We start from the raw sequence: 17,626 nt of genomic DNA on the forward strand, positions 1-17,626 counted from the left end.
CTGATATTCATCTGGGAACTCTTTTTGCCAGTTTGGCTTCATTTGCTCTTTATCCATCTCTTTCTGAAGCTGTAATGCTAATAACCTATCTTCTTCTTCTTCTTATGTCTCTCAAAGAATATGTGTTCCAGGCCCAGAGCAGTGGTTCATGCCTGTAATCCCAACACTTTGGGAGGCAAAAGCAGGCAGATCACCTGAAGCCTGCAGTTTGAGGCTAGCTTGGCCAACATGGCAAAACCCTGTCTCTACTAAAAAAATACAAAAATTAGCCGGGTGTGGTAGCTCACACCTGCAATCTCAGCTACTGGGGAGGCTGAGGCAGGAGAATCGCTTGAACCTGTGAAGCAGAGGTTGCAGTGAGCTGAGATCGTGCCACTGCACTCTAGCCTGGGTGACAGAGAGACTCCATACCAATCAATCAATAAATAAATGTTCCCAAATCTATGATTTTTTTTTTTTTTTTTTTTTTTTTGAGACAGAGTCTCGCTCTGTTGGCTGGAGTGCAGTAGCACGATCTTGGCTCACTGTAACCTCTGCCTCCTGGGTTCAAGCAATTCTCCTGCCTCAGCCTCCTGAGTAGCTGGGGTTATAGACATGCACCACCACACCCAGCTAATTTTTGTATTTTTAGTAGAGATGAAGTTTCACCATGTTGGCCAGGCTGGTCTCAAACTCCTGACCTCAAGGGATCCACCCGCCTCAGCCTCCCAAAGTTGAATCTATGAATCATTGAATAAAGTTTATTTCTGTTTCCTCTTGACCTGAGGAAGATTTGGGAAACACTTTCCTTCTTCTTGAAGAAAAGCATGGATCCCTGACTGCTTCAGATGAAGATTCCTGTTTTTTTCCTTTCAAAACATCCTTTCTGATCAGTAATTTTTACTTATTTATTCTAATGAATTTGTTCTTTTTCTTATCAATTTCTAGAGGACTTTTATCCACTTGAGAAATTAGTCTTTTATCTATGCTAAAATTTCATCCAGTTGGTTGTCTTTTTTAATGATGTTAGTAACTTTTTAAAGTTAGAAATACTTTTTTTCATATTTCCTTTTTAAAAAGAAAAATTATTTCACATTTTCCACTATGTTTTTATGGTTTTATCTTGTACAATGAAATCTTTTATCTCTTTGAAATTTATCAGGTTGAATTTTCCTGGACTATTCAACTGGGGAGAAATGGGAATAGGCCAGGATAGCTCTCCAGGCTTTATAATCTACAAGGTCTAGCTTTCTCTGCTGCCACAAAGACAGACTGCTTCCTGCAAAAATGGCTTCACAAGGTATTTCTATAATACTTCCTGCATTGCTTCTCTGAATATAATTGAGTCTAGGAGATCTTCTGTTCCCAGCCTGCATATCCCAGTTCACTTACAGGTGGTTGCAAATCCCAGTTCACTTACAGGTGGTTGCAAACAAGAGCAATAACTTTCACATTTTAGAGCCCTTCCTTCAGGAAACAAATTTTTGATGGCACTTTGTAACACATGAAACCACTGGGCCATTCCATCACTCTGGGTGCTACTCTCATACTATCCCTAATCCAAAAACCTGAGATCTGAAATGCTTCAAAATCCAAAACTTTTCAAAGGTTGACATGATACCACAAGTGGAAAATTCCACACCTGACCTCCTGTGATAGGTTGCAGTCAAAATGCAAGTACACAACACACAGTTTATTCAGCATCTCCAAAGAAAAAAGACCTTCTCAGCTGCCTTCAACTTTATATCTGGCATATATTTTTCCATGCATGCCCAGATCCCCCCATGCAAGCACACCCACAAAGGGTAAGAAAATGGCACGTGTGCAGGCCAGAAGCACCAACAGCATGTTCCCCATGATATCCTACATATGACCAAGACTTATGTGCATTACTCATTGTGGTTTTTGTTTATTTTATTTTGTTTTGCTTATTTTCTGCTCTGTGGTATAAAGATATTGTTGAAACTGTCAGAAAAGCCTGCAGACATCCACATCCCTTTAGGTAACAGTCATAAGAAAAAAAATGGAAGCATTTATGTTTATCTATAGCACAGACAGGCTATTGGACAAACTAGACAGGGGTGAAAGTGTGAAATGTCTTACAGAAGACTATAGTGTTAGAGTGACCACCATGTGTAACTGAAGAAACAGAAGCATAAGCTATTCACGTTCTGTGCTGAAAGAGCTGAACAGAAGTTAATGACAAATGTAGAAAAACCCTGCATCAAGCTAAAAGGGAAGATTTTGATCATGTATTGAAAGGGTGGATCCATCAGCACTGCAGTGAACACATGCCACTCAATGGTATGCAGATCATGAAGCAAGCAAAGGTCTATCACAAAGGGAACTGTGAATATTCAACAGGCTGGTCGCAGAAATTTAAGAAAAGACAAAGTAAAGTTTTAAAGATTTGTGGTGATAGGCCGGGCGCAGTGGCTCATGCCTGTAATCCCAGCACTTTGGGAGGCCGAGGCGGGTGGATCACGAGGTCAAGAGATCGAGACCATCCTGGCCAACATGGTGAAACCTCGTCTGTACTAAAAGTACCAAAATTAGCTAGGCGTGGTGGCACTCGCCTGTAGTCCCAGCTACTCAGGAGACTGAGGCAGGAGAATTGCTTGAACCTGGGAGGCGGAGGTTGCAGTGATTGGAGATTGCACCACTGTACTCCAGCCTGGCAAGAGAGTGAGGCTCCGTCTCACAAAAAAAAAAAAAAAAAAAAAAAAGATTTGTGGTGATAAAACGTGTTGGTCATGAAGCAGCAGAGGAATTCATTGCCAAGGTCATCAGTGATGAAAATCTGACACCAGAACAAGTCTATAATGCTGACAAAACATCAATGTTTTGGTGTTATTGCCTCAGAAAGACACTGAATACAGCTGATGAGACGGCCCCTATAGGAATTAAGGATGCCAAGGACAGTGTAACTGTGCTGGGATGTACCAATGTAGCAGGCAGAAATAAGGGTACACTTTCTGGGATAGGCAAAAGCTTGCATCCTCCCTGTTTAAGGAGTGAATTCTTACCAGTCCATTGCTATGCTAACAAAAAAGCATGGATCACCAGGGACATCTTTTCTGATTGGTTTCACAATGATTTTGTACAAGTGGCCTGTGCTCACTGCAGGGAAGCTGGGTTGTATGATGACTATAAGATTCTTTTATTCCTTAACAACTGTTCTGCTTATCCTCCAGCTAAAATTCTCATCTAAAATAATGTTTATGCCATGTACTTTCCCCCAAATGTGACTCTGTAAATTCAGCTGAGTGACCAGGGTATCAGAGCAATGAAGACTAAATATAAAAACACTATTGGGCCAGGCATGGTGGCTCATGCCTGTAATCCTGGCACTTTGGGAGGCCAAGGTGGGCAGATTACCTGAGGTCAGGAGTTCGAGACCAGCCTGGCCAACTTGGCGAAACCCCACCTCTACAAAAAAATACAAAAATTAGCCAGGCATGGGTGGCAGGCACCTGTAGCCCCAGCTACTCAGGAGGCTGAGGCAGGAGAATTGCTTGAACCTGGGAGGCGGAGGTTGCAGTGAGCCGACATTGCACCACTGCACTCCAGCCTGGGTGACAGAGCCAGACTCTGTCACAACAACAACAACAACAACTACAACAACACGTTCTTTTTCTTTTTTTGAGACGGAGTCTCACTCTGTTGCCCAGGCTGGAGTGTAGTGGCATGATCTCGGCTCACTGCAACCTCCACGTCCCCGGTTCAAGCGATTCTCCTGCGTCAGCCTCCCAAGTAGCTGGAACTACAGGCACATGCCACCACGCCTGGCTAATTTTTGTATTTTTTATTAGAGGTGGGGTTTCACCATATTGGACAGGCTGGTCTCAGACTCCTGACCTCATGATCTGCCCACCTCAGCCTCCCAAAGTGCTGGGATTTCAGGCATGAGACACCACCTCTGGCCCAAAATTATTTTAAGTCAAGGTGATTGTGATAATAGTGATGAAGATGACGTTGTTAGCACTGAAGAAAAAGTGCTTATAAACGACATGGTGAAAATGTGTGATGGACTTATTGAAGAACTCCAGCAGCCTTCATTCACAACAGAACAATAAATTATGTCAGTCTATAAAATCAAAGACAGATTTCTAAGACAAAAACCATCGTTAATGGGGCAGACGACAGTGGATGAAGCATTTAGAAAAGCCTGTAATCCCAGCACTTTGGGAGGCTGAGGTGGGCAGATCATGAGGTTAGAAATTCGAGACCAGCCTGGTCAATATGGTGAAACCCCATCTCTACTAAAAATACAAAAATTAGCCTGGCATGGAGGTGGGCACCTGTAATCCCAGCTACTCGGGAGGGTGAGGCAGGATAATTGCCTGAACCCAGGAGGCGGAGGTTTCAGTAAGCCGAAATCACACCATTGCACTTCACCCTGGGTGACAGAGCAAGACTCCATCTCAAAAAACAAAAAACAAAAAACAAAAAAAGGAAAGCCATCCTCATCATCCCTAGAGGACCCACTTCCTGGTCCCTCAACTGTTTCTAATGTTTTTTCTTATATAAATAAATAAATATAAATAAATAAATAAAATACAGTGTACAGTAACCTTTTAATCAAAACACAGCATCACAGGTGGAGACTGAATGCCTACTGTTAATCAATTGTCACTGTTGTTTGACAGCTGATGCAGGTATTCTGGTGATGCTACTGTGCTGCTTAGTTACCGTGAACATTTTATTTTTTCATTGCATTAACGGCGTGTCATATTTTTTACTGCTAAGTACTTATGTGTGAATAAGTTTCAGAAAATAATTGCTTAGGGCCAGGCGCGGTGGCTCACGCCTGTCGTCCCAGCACTTTGGGAGGCCAAGGCAGGCGGATCACTTGAGGTCAGGGGTCTAAGACCAGCCTGGCCAACATGTGAAACCCCATCTCTACTAAAAATACAAAAAATTAGGCGAAGGTGGTGGCAGGCGCCTGTAATCCCAGCTACTCGGGAAGCTGAGGCAGGAGAATCACTTGAACCTGGGAGGCAGAGGTTGCAGTGAGCAGAGATCACGCCATTGCACTCCAGCCTGGGCAACAAGAGCAAAACTCCGTCTCAAAAAAAAAAAAAAAAAAAAAGAAAAGAAAAGAATCACTTATCCATAACATATAAACTCAAAAGTCAGGAATGATGGTGATGCCAAACAACCACAGATCATCTACATGGGTGGCAGGGCTAGGGACAGTTTTGCTTTCTGATGGTTCTATATACACAAACTTTGTTTCATGCACAAAATTATTTAAAATATTGTACAAAACGACCTTCAGGCTAGGTGTATAAGATGATGTGAAACATAAATTCTGTGTTTAGACCAGCGTCCCTTTTTAAAGATATAACATGATGTATATGCAAATATCTCCAAATCCAAAAACATCCAAAACACTTCTGGTCTCAAGCGTTTTGGATAAGGGACACTCAAGCTGTGCTTCCTCCCATGTAAGCTCTCATCTTGGATGTTTTGGGCAGCCCTTACAGGTATTGTAGAAATTGTGCATTATTTCTGCCTCTTAGATTCTTGAAAATGTGAATCATGGGAAGGGTTAGAGATGAGGAGAGGAGTATGTATTGCCTTCTTGCTTTTGTGTCATTTCCAGGAGGAGAAACGGAAAGGTCTTGGCTTCCGTTACCGTCGTCATCCTGTAAGTCTTCCAAGTGAGCCACCACGCCCAACCTATTTCTCCTATTTCAATCATCAAATTGGCCTTCTCCCTTTTGCAGCTCCCTAATCTGGGCTGGTCCTGCACTGCTGGAGCTCCTTGTATCAGACAAGGAGCAAGAAGGGTGGCATGAAAACCTTTTGGGTTTCAGTCCAATGCCTGGGTTCAAATCCTTCCTCTTCCCTTTCCTATGTGGCCTTGGGCAAATCAATTCAACTTTTCGAGCCTCTGATTTTTCGTATATGAAATGAGGATGAAACTACTCACCTCATCCAGTTACACATGGAAAGTAAATCAGATGATGGATGTCATGTAGTAATTATCCAATGAATATCTGTGCCCTGGAACTCAATGGTGCTGGCATCTCCAGGCCCCTTCCTAAAGAAAAGAAGGCGAGGACAGATTGTAAAAATAACTACTGTCCTCTGCAGTGCTCATTCTATTACTCATCAGATACTGTATGCAGTATCTTACACACTTTGCCTAATCACATTTGCTTATCCAAGGCCAAAATCAACAACAAAAGGAAACTGGGATATTATTGGTCTTGAGATGGTCAGAACACTGAGAAACTGCAGAGCACATCAGGCTTCGTGCGATGAAATGGCCTGAGGATGAAGTCACTTGGACCCATAAGGGCCGTCCCTACTGGGAAAAGTGTCCCCCACTGCTGGGGCTGGGGCTGCTCACCTAGTGAAGGAGGAAGAAAGGAAGACAGACAGTAAAAACAACAGCCACTGACAACAACTCAGGCTGGTGCTGCAGAGGGGTTTCCAAGCCCAGGCAGGAAAGGAGGCGGAAATGGAAGGCCGGGTTACCAGAAGAGGACGCCTACAGGAAGGGCTCGAGACTGAGGGAGTGTCTTCCCAGCTCCTGGTGCTTTAGATGAGCTAAGACAAACCAGCACTAAACCCCATCTCAGGGCTCATGGATCATTCTTGTTTGTGTGTGTGTGTGTGTGTGTGTGTGTGTGTGTGTGTGTGTGTGTTTTGTTGTTGTTGTTTGTTTGTTTGTTTTGAGACAGGGTCTCCCTCTGTCGCCCAGACTGGAGTACAGTGGCACGATTGCAGCCCACTGCAACCTCCGCCTCCCAGGTTCAAGTGATTCTCTTGCCTCAGCCTCCCGAGTAGCTGGGATTACAGTCCCCTGCTACCACTCCCAGCTAATGTTTGTATTTTTAGTAGAGACAGAGTTTCACCATGTTGGCCAGGCTGGTCTCGAACTCCTGACCTCAAGTGGTCTGCCTCAGCCTCACAAAGTGCTGGGACTACAGGTGTGAGCCACCATGCCAGGCACCATGGATCATTCTTATGGGCTGAACTGTGTCCCCGCCAAAACTCATATGTTGGAATCCCATCCCCAAGGACCTCAGAATGTAGCCATATTTGAAGACAGGGTCTTAAAAGAGGTAATTAAATTAAGAGGAGGTCATTAGGATGGGCCTTAATCCAACGTAACTGGTGTCCTTAGAAGAAGCTGAGGAAATTTGGACACAGAGTTACAGAGGGAAGATGATGGAGACATACATAGCGAGAAGGTGGCCATCTGCAAGCCAAGGACAGGAGCCTGGGACAGGTCCTCCTCTCATGACACTGAGAGGGAACCAACCTTGGCTACACATTCATCTCAGACATCAAGCCTCCAGGACTGTGAAAGAATAAATTTGTTTTTTAAGCCACCCAGTGTATGCTACTTTGTTATGGCAGCCCTAGCAAATTAATGCAGTCGTCTCTTTGGAGGAGGCTCAGTAAGCCAGTGACCTCCAAGTAGAGTCATAGGATCAAGAGCACGGGGCCCAGACAACAGGGGCACAGCAACTGAGACTGGGATTTCCACCCACGCAACCCTAGTGATCTGCAATAGCCAACCCCACCCACCCAACTAACAAAGGGATACCATCCCTGCCCAGCCCTACCAGACCTGTCCATACCTCCGTGACTTCTCTTCCCTCTTGACTGCCCTAGGTGTTTGCCTGACCTGACTTCCCACCTCTCACCCGTTACACCACTGCCACCTGGCCCCCACTGCCATCTGCCACACAGCCACTACTGCAATATCTCCTGGGTGACCACTGGTTCCATTCTTGCCCACAACCCACCTGCACCCATCTACTCTGCACACAGCAGTCAGAATGAGCCTTCTGCAACCTACACCCTCCTGTGGCTCCCATCCCACTTAGAACAAATCCCAAGTCCTTCCTATGGCCTAAAAGGTGGTATGAGGTCTGGTCCTGCTGACCTCCCCACTGCGGTGTGCGCCTTCTCCACCCACCCTCCTGGCTCACCACCTTCCTTGCCATTGCTTGGACATATCAAACACCTTCCCATCTCGCAGCTTTTGCATTTGCTGTTCTCTCTACCCAGGAATGAGCTTCCTCCTGATAGCCACATGGCTCCCCAACTCCACTCCACCATTCTACCTCTTTGTCTGACACATGATCTTGGGTTCCTGGAGATGTCACACACTCAAAGGCTAGCAATGACCTTAACACCAGTGAGCCCTGGGGCACTAACCTTTGCTGAATGATCACCATGTTATATACACAATCAGATTTCCTCCCCATAGGTCCCTGGAGCAGGTGGACACCCATGCGGATCCTCCCTCCCTGGATTCAGGTCCCCGCTCAAATGTCACCTGCTCAGAGAACAGGTGACCCCCTGTTCCCTGATCACCCTGGCAGCACACACTGGGATTTTTATTGCTCTCCTCCTCTGCTATCTCATTTTTCTCCCTAGCACTGTATAGTTATTGTTTATCTATTGTCTAGCTCCTCCTCTAGAAAACAAGCTCCTTGAGGGCAGAAGTCCCAATGCCCAGGTCAGTGCCTGACACAGAGCTGACATCCTATGAGTGGGTTTCCTAAGAGCACGTGGACTTTTACTCCCTGGCCTAGAAGAAGGATTGACTTTTGGTCAAAATCTCCTCATGTGTGAACCCTAACTAACCTAACGCTATGCTACAATATGGCTTATTATAAAAATCAAGTCATAAATGTTAATTGTTTGTTAAACACTTAGTTAATTAATCTGATTAAGCTGATGTTTCATGGCAAAAGTAAATATGCATCATATGAATGGGTGAATTTATAAATAAATGATGCTGGGGTGGGGTGGGTCACCAGCCCAATATCCCCATTTCTCCAGACCTGCTGCAGGACAGAAGGTCACTTGCTGCAGCCAGATTTGTTTTTTTGTTTTTGAGACAGGGTCTCGCTCTGTCACCCAAACTCCATGTCTCCATGTACAGTGGCATGGAGATAGTGATCATAGCTCACTGCAGCCTCAACCTCCCAGGTTCCAGCAGTCCTCCTGCCTTAGCCTCCTGAGTAGCTGGTACCAGAGGTGCATGCCACTGTGTCCAGCTAATTTTTAATTTTTTTTTTTAGAGACAGGGTCTCACTATGTTGCTGGTCTCAAACTCCTGGACCCAAGTGATCCTCTCACCTAGGTCTCCCAAAGCGCTGGGGTTAAGTGAGCCACTGTGCCCCGGGTTTTATAGCTTGGCTGTGAAGATGCTCCTGGGCCATTTAGCCCACAATGACCCTCAGCCTTTAAGCACCAGCAACCGCTTCCTGAGCGACTCCGTGTGGTGGACTGCATTACGTGCTTGACACACCTGTCACATGGAACCTCTCTCACTACCCAAGAAGTCCAGATGCTCTCTGCCTATGACCAGCTCATCCTAACTCCAGGCACTTCTCTGTTCTGCAATTTGGGCACTTTGAGCCCCAAGATGTTTTTCTGTTTGTCAGTGGGCATGAGAGGTTCTCTTATCTCGTTGATTTGACCAGGCTGAGGGCAAACTCTTGCTCCCTTCCGTGTGGAATAAGCACCCAGCAAAGGCTCTGTCTTCAGGAGGCCTCAGCAAGTCTCTGCTGATTGAGTGACTAATGGCCTGGCTGTTGTGAGGGGAAGGGTGCCCTACCTTTATTTTTATTTATTTATTTATTTTTGAGACAGAGTCTCACTCTGTTGCCCAGGCTGGAGAGCAGTGGCAGGATCTCAGCTCACTGCAACCTCCGCTTCCCAGGTTCAAGTGATTCTCCTGCCTCAGCCTCCCGAGTACTAGGATTACAGGCACAGCCACCCAGCTAATTTTTGTAATTTTAGTAGAGATGGGTTTTCACCATGCTGGCCAGGCTGGTCTAGAACTCCTGGCCTCAAGTGATCCGCCCCATCGGCCTCCCAAAATGCTGAGATTACAGGCGTGAGCCACTGCGCCCAGCCGCTCTCCCTTTATAAGCCATAACCTCACCCATCAACAAACTGGCCCCAGCTGGCAGCAAATGATTCCAACAGAACATAAGCTCCTTGCAGGCAAGGACTTTGTCTCGTTACCTGCCATACCCCGAGCCCCTAGAAAAGCCCCTGTCAACATCTTCCTGCTGACAACGGGAGGGCCTGGCGGTCAGGCAGCAGGTGGCTCTGGTCACTCTGGGTTCCTTCTCTTATTGCCTCATCCCTAATGCCTGCCTCTCCCATTCAACAGTGAGGTTGCCAGGGCACAGGCAATGGTCATTCACCTTTGTATCCCAAAGTCTAACATTTGCTCCTTCCGTTCATGGATTCTTTCAACAACTATTTATTATGTGCCTACGTAAGGGCCAGGCACCATTCCAGGCACTAAGGATACGTTAGGAAACAAAACAGGCAAAAAACCTTGCCCTCATGGGGCTGGTGCTTCAGCCAAGGTTTACTAACAGTGTTCTGTATGCCAGGAACTGTGCTGGGGCCGGGTGACATGACAATGAGAAAGGCCCCAGCCCTCAGGAGCACTGTATTCCCAAAGGGATGGAAGATGTTAAGCCAGCAAACGAATGAATGAATGGTTAAAGACTCTGATACCTGCTAGCCCAGGGCACAACAGGGGCCCAGCTGGTGTTTGAAAGGGAGTGGTGTGGAGTGCTTGCTACTATAGACTAAATGTGTCCCATCCAAAATTCATGTTAGCTCCTAAACCCCAATGCGATGGTATTTGGAGGAGAGGTTGTGGGGGTAATTACGTAATAAAGGTGGAGCCCTCATGAATGGGATTAGTGTCCTTATAAGAGAGGGCCCAGAGAGCCCCCTCCCCATTCCTGTCATGAAGACACAGCAAAAAGATGGCCATCCATGAACCAGGAAACGGGCCCCCATCAGACACTGACTCTGCTGCCTTGGCCTTGGATGTCCCAGCCTCCAGAACTGTGAGAAATAAACTTCTGTTGTTTATCAGCCCCTTGGTCTATGACAGTTTGTTACAGATAGTTTGTTAGTCCAAACGGACTGAGTTGCTAAGAGAACAAACTCTGAAGAGACAAACACCAAGGCTTGACATTGAGCTCTGCCACTCACCAGCTGGGTGGCCTGTTTCCTTGTCTGTGGTACTCATTTCATGGGGTTGCTGTCATAGCTTAATGAGATTAGTATAGTGAGAGGCAGAGAGAGATGGAGAGCCCTTAAGATAACAGGCAGCCCGGTTCCAAGGCAAGCAGGAAGGGAAGCCAGGTTAGAGGTTCATTAGGAGGCCGAGTTGACAGTGACTATTGTGACCTATTCTCCAGAGCCTGACACCAGTCAAAGGTGACAACTTTGCAATACCCCACCCCACTCACTCCACCCCACTCCAGGCTTCATGAAACACCTGGGACTGGTTTTGCAGGAATTCTACCTCCAACATTCAGATGTCAATTAATATTAATATTCAGCTGAAGAAGTATGGCCAAGCCCTTCCTGCACAAGATCCAACTGGGCACAGCCAACTTCAAGTCTCTCTGTGCCAGCCAAGCTCAGACATTGCCCATTCTAACAATATCAAATGCAGAACAACCCAAGAAGCAGAGAAAATCTTGCCTAGGGGAGCATCCTTGTTGATATTTGGGATCCCAGTTAAAGTCCTCAATGAAGCTCCTCATAAGCAACATATTACTCCTGCCATGTGCCGTGTGGGAAAATCAGGAGACAGCGGCTCAGATGCCAGAGTCCTGATTACTGGAGGGCCTCTAGCGTAGCTCATTCGTCATTCATTCTTTCAACAAATGTTAATTTATTACCTACCATGGTCTCCAAATAAAATCAAATTTGTATTTGATCATCCATCCATTCAGCAAATTTTCATCCTAACCTCTATGTACAGGGTGTTTTTGGGCTAGGGTAAAGGATGGCAACACGTCACCATGTTCGTGCACATGCCAGTCCCTGGTTTTAAAATCTTATGGTTTCTGCCACCATCACCACTTCCCCATATGCCTGCTCTTCTTTTATGTAGCTAATTTTATCCCTCAAGGGTAGATTCAGGCACATCTCCCCTTGGCCAACCCTCCTGGTCCAGATGCTCCTCAGCTCTGCCCCACATGGCCCCACCCTGTGATTAGCTCTGTCTTGTGCTTGGCCTACTGTTTGGTAACCACCTGCCTCCTGGTCTTCCTTTCTCTCTAGATTGTGACTCCCCCTTTTTTTTGAGACAGGGTCATGCTCTGTCACCCAGGCTGGAGTGCAGGGGGGGGCGATCTCAGCTCACTGCAACCTCTGTCTGCCAGGTTCAAGCGATTCTCCTGCCTCAGCCTCCTTAGTAGCTGTGATTACAAGCATGCGCCACCCTGCCCAGCTAATTTTTTTTGTATTTTTAGTAGTGACGGGATTTCACCATGTTGGCCAGGCTGGTCTCAAACTCCTGACCTCAGGTGATCCATCTGGTTTGGCCTCCCAAAGTGCTGGGATTATAGGTGTGAGCCACCATACCCGGCCTCTTTTTTTTTTTTTTTTTCTTTTTTAGATACAGGGTCTCACTATGTTGCCCAGGCTGGTCTTGAACTCCTGGGCTCACGCCATCCTTCTCCCACAGCCTCCCAAAGTGCTTGGATTAATGTGTGAGCCACCACACACAGCTAAAAGGGCATTTTTAAATAAATAATTACAGCTAAATTTCAGGCATGCACCACCATGCTTGGCTAATTTTAAAATTTTTTTGTAGAGGTGGGGGTCTCGCTATGTTGACCAGGCTGGTCTCAAACTCCTGGGCTCAAGCAATTCTCCTGCCACAGCCTCCCAAGTAGCTGGGATTACAGGTGTGAGCCACCATGCCCAGCCTTTTCCCCTTTTCATTTGTATTCCTTTATTTACTTGTGCTTTCTAATTTGGTACAAAATACAAAAAAAATCTGTGGAGTTTTATTTCTTTGTGTCACGTAGAAAATGAAAGAGGAAGCAAGTAACAAGGAAGACAAAATACACCTTTTAACGTCAACACTGTTTGTTGTTTATCTGCTGACCCTGAGGGCAATTTTCATTCTCATTTTTTTTCTTATTGATGTTTCCAACCCTTTCAACAGTGACCATTTGTTGCTTTTGTAATTACAACAACAGGAATCCCTATACACAAAGCAAAAAACAGATAGTTTGTCTTGTTTTTAAGAAACAAAGATTAAACTACACTAAAATACAAGGCGATTATCTCTGAATAAGTTTTGGGGCAGTTTTTTTTCACCCTCATCTCTGCTTTCCAAATTCCAAAGATAAAAAGATACTACTTGAAGAAGAAGAAAAATAAAGGGAGTTGTGTTTCACGCCTTCCCTCTTCCCTTCTTCCCACCCTATCTAATGCCTGGAATATCCCATGAGGGTCTCCAACTTCAGCAGGAGCTAAGAGCCAAGAGTTGTCTGAGAGATGACTTTAGTTTCTTTCTCTCCTTTCCTTTTTATTGTGTGGTGAAGAAAGAAATCATAATCTGACGCCTAAAGAGGATTTCACCTTTGCTCTTGGTTGGACTCTAAATCCCATTAGGACAATTAAAAAACCATAGTGAGAAACATCTTACACCAGTCATGATGACTGTTATTAAAAAGTCAAAAATAGGCTGGGCGTGGTGGCTCACTTTGGGATCCCAGCACTTTGGGAGGCCAAGGCGGGCGGATGAGGTCAGGAGTTCAAGACCAGCCTGGCCAACATGGTGAAACCCCGTCTCTACTAAAAATACAAAAAAAAAAAAAAAAATTAGCCAGGTGTGGTGGCAGGAACCTGTTCTCCTAGCTACTCAAGAGGCTAAGGTAGGAGAATCGCTTGAACCTGGGAGGTGGAGATTGCAGTGAGCCAAGACCATGCCATTGCATTCCAGTGACAAGAGTGAGACTTTGTCTCAAAAAAAAAAAAAAAAAAAAAAGGAAGTCAAAAATAACAGACATTGGTGAGGATGCTGAGAAAAGGGAACGCTTATACACTGCTGATGGGAATGTGAATTAGTACAACTTCTGTTGGAATGAGTATAGAGATTTCTCAGAGAACTATCATTTGATCCAGCAGTCCCACTACTGGGAAGCTACGCAAAGGGAAAGAAATCATCATAACAAAAAGATACTTCCATACATATGTTATCACAACACTATTCACAACAGCAAAGTGATGTGGGTTGATGTGGAATCAACCTAAGTGTCTGCCAACAGATAACTGGATAAAGAAAATGTGTATATCTATATATATCAGAAAGAATAAAAAAGAATAAAATCTTGTCTTTTGCAGCAACATGGGTGGAACCGGAGGGCATTATCTTAAGAAAAGTAATTCAGAAAGTCAAATATTACATGTTCTAACTTGTAAGCTAAATAATGGGTACACATGGATATAGAGAGTGGAATCATAGACATCAGAGACTCATCAGCCTGGGCAATATGGTGAAACCCCATCTCTACCAACAATACAAAATAATAGCCAGGCATGGTGGCATTAGCCTGTAATCCCAGCTACTTGTAAGACTGAACTGGGAGAATCACCTGAGCCCAGGACGCTGAGGTTGCAGTGAGCCAAGATGATGGGACTGCACCCCACCCTGCGTAACCAGAGTCAGCCCTTGTCTCAAAAAAGAAAAATAGTAAGATGATGGAGATTCAAAAATGTGGGAGGGTGGGATGGGGGTGAGGGATGAGAAATTACCTAACGGAAACAATGAACACTATTCAGCTGATGGTTACACTAAAAGCCCAGATTTTGCCTCTATGAAATATATTCATGTAACAAAACTGCACTGTCTATAAAAATAAAAATAAATGAATAGATAAATAACATTGGGGAAAACATTCTTCACGGAGTTTTAAAATTCAAATCAATACATTTTTTTCCCAAATAGATTGTAGAATCTTTGAGAGAAGGAACTATTTCCCAGTTGTTTTGATATGCCTCATGCAGTCTATTAAATTATCTGTGACAGGCAATCAGGGCTTCATCATTCACTCAGCAAACCTTTCTTGGAGGTTGCACTGAGCACCACCAATTCAGTGAGATCCTGGGAAATGAAGACCAGGGCATGGGCTCTGCCCTAAAGGGTTCTCCCCTCCATTGTCTCCCATCTTTGTGGAGGAAACTGATCAGATGGATCCAAAAATCCAAGCTCGCCTCCTACTCTCACCCCATGGGAGGCCAGGCTCTATTCGTCAGTGAGAATTGAGAGAATACAAGCAGAAAACTGGCTTTCTAATAGAAAAGACAAAATTCTCTAAGAGCATCCTTGTTGATACGTGGGATCCTGATTAGAGTCCTCAATGAAGCTCCTCAAAAGCAACATATTACTCCTACCATGTGCCATATGGGAAAACTAGGAGGCAGTGGCTCAGATACCAGAGTCCTGATTACTGGGAGCCTCTAGCGTAGCTCATTCATCGTTGATCTTTTCAACAAATGTTGATTTATTACCTACCATGGACCAAACACAGACTTGACTCTGGAGGCACAAAAATAAAAAGCTGACCGGGTGCAGTGGCTCACACCTGTAATCTCAGCACTTTGGGAGGCTGAGGTGGACGAATCACAAGGTCAGGAGTTCGAGACCAGCCTGGCCAACATAGTGAAACCCCATCACTACTAAAATACAAAAAACAAACAAATAAACAACAACAACAACAAAACAAAAAAACATGAGAGGCTGTGGTTAGTGAGAAGAAAAAAAAACACAAGCAAGGCCAGGTGGGATGGCTTGCGCCTATAATTCCAACATTTTGGGAGGCCCAGGTAAAAGGATCACTTGAGCCCAGTAGGTTGAGGCTTCGACGAGCTATGATTGTGCCACAGCCTGGGCAACAGAATAAGACCATAAGAGCATGCCTCTTAAAAAAAAAAAAATCATGCAAGCAAACAATTACGCAATATGAAAATCCCTGGGAAACGGGCCAGATAGCAGACAGATTGCAACAGAGGTGCAGGAGGCTTCAGACTCTGGGGCCGTGACAGACTCTAGCACAAAGAAGGAATGCTATAAACATTTGTGGGAGAAAAATGAGACTTGGAAGATGAAGTGGAGGCAGGGGAGGGAGAAGGCCTCCGAGCCAGAGGAAGCTTTGTGTACAAAGACAGATGGAAATTCAGAAGAGCCACAGGGGCTAGGAGAGAAATTCAGGGGAAAGAGGGGTAAGGAGGAGAGGCTTAGCAGCGTCCGGAGCTAGATCGTGAGGAATCTGGTACTCCAGGAAGAGAGATTTCACTGTGTCCCGTAGGTGCTGGAGTCACTGAAGAATTCTGAGCGAGGAAGTCACACATCTAAGTTGGGAGAAAGTTTCAGGAAACGAGTAGTCAGTAGAGGAGTCAAAAAAAATAAGGAAGAGCTTTAAAATTCCCAAACATTGGATTTGAAGGATAGGAGGTGATTGGGTCATTCTGGCATCTGTGAGTGAAGCAGGGAGGGAGTATTTGGGGAGGGGAAAAGTGTAGCTGGGAGACAGGTAAAGAGGGCATTTATTATAACAGGGAAGGTGAAAAGGGCTAAGGTCTGAACTAGGGCGGGGCAATGTTGACTGAGAGGAGGGGGACAGATGGGTGAGAGATTTAAGGGCCAGAATTGACAGCATTTGGTGGCTCATGGCATGTAGAGAGTAAGGAACAGTGAGGACTAAGATAAGACCCTGGATATGGCCATGGAGGAGGGAGCCACTATGATCCTTGACAAGACACGTTTCTAGGTAGTGGTATGGGAACAAAGGATAGCTGGGGGTGCGTTCAAGAGAAAACTGGAGGACAAGAAGTGGAGACAGCTGCTTCCAGGAGTTGTGTTAGGAGCAGAGACATAGAGCCACAGTTGGAGGCTGCTGGGGTCAAAGGCGGGTCTATACCTTAAAGGTGGGGGGTTTTATAGCACACGTGTATGTTGATGGGAATGAGCCAAAAGAGGGAGGGAAACTGGTAATGCAGGAAAGAGGAAGCCCCTGCAGGGTGAAGGCAAGCAGGACTGGCCAAAGAAAGAGTGCAGAGAAGTCATGGGTGGGGAGGCAGAGGGTGCAGATGTGTGGACAGGAGGCTGGCAGGAGCATCTTTTCTGTTGGTGTCTATTTTCTCAGTGAAACAGAAAGCTACATTATGAGCTGAGAGTGAGGATAGGAAGGAGGTGTTGGAGGTCTAAGGAAGGAGGAGAAGGTATGTTAGAGCATACCAAGAGAGGGAGCAGGGCCTGAGCAGTGATGACCAAGAGAGGGAGCAGGGCCTGGGCGGTAATGCATCCAGAATGGAGAAGAAAACGGTGAGCCAGGTGACTGCGGTGCCCACGGATGCATGTGGGAATTACCAGGAGGTCAGCAAATGACAAGGACAACAAGAGTGCACGGGGGCAGCGTATTGTGGAAATGGGCAGAGCCCCAGTGGAACTAAAAATCACAATGAGGAGCATGGGGAATACACCTGCTCTAAGCTGGGTTGTTGAATGCAGAGAAAGAAGATCCCTCCTCTCAAAAGAGCTGCAGGGTAAATGAGGTCCTCAAGCTAGAGTCTGGTTTCCCTTTGGGTTGGGAGGTGGAAAGTTGAAGGGAGTGTCAACAATTGGGGAGACTCCAGGGGCCACCATGGGAAATGTTGGGAGTGAAGTCAGCAATTATGGGAAATCCACTGACATGTTCCTTTCTGATTGATAAAAAGGATGCTTTCCTTTCCACTTTTGCAACCAAAGCCAATATATATCTGTTGAATGAATGATATGAATGGATGAGTGATAAAATTATAAAAGGGGTGGGTCCTGGGTCATCACGGG

General features: G+C 45.5%; 1 protein-coding gene across 1 annotated transcript in view; it reads right to left on the reverse strand.

The window, feature by feature from the left end:
• Positions 1-17,626, reverse strand: part of ANAPC4 (anaphase promoting complex subunit 4) — a 107,448-nt gene that overhangs the window by 11,427 nt on the left and 78,395 nt on the right. The window contains exon 32 of the mRNA XM_032135497.2: positions 5,918-6,028. The gene's annotated coding sequence lies outside the window, so the exon portion shown is untranslated. The remainder of the gene's footprint in view (positions 1-5,917; positions 6,029-17,626) is intronic.

The sequence above is a fragment of the Hylobates moloch genome, unplaced genomic scaffold, assembly GCF_009828535.3.
Source record: "Hylobates moloch isolate HMO894 unplaced genomic scaffold, HMol_V3 SCAFFOLD_17, whole genome shotgun sequence".
Taxonomy (NCBI): domain Eukaryota; kingdom Metazoa; phylum Chordata; class Mammalia; order Primates; family Hylobatidae; genus Hylobates; species Hylobates moloch.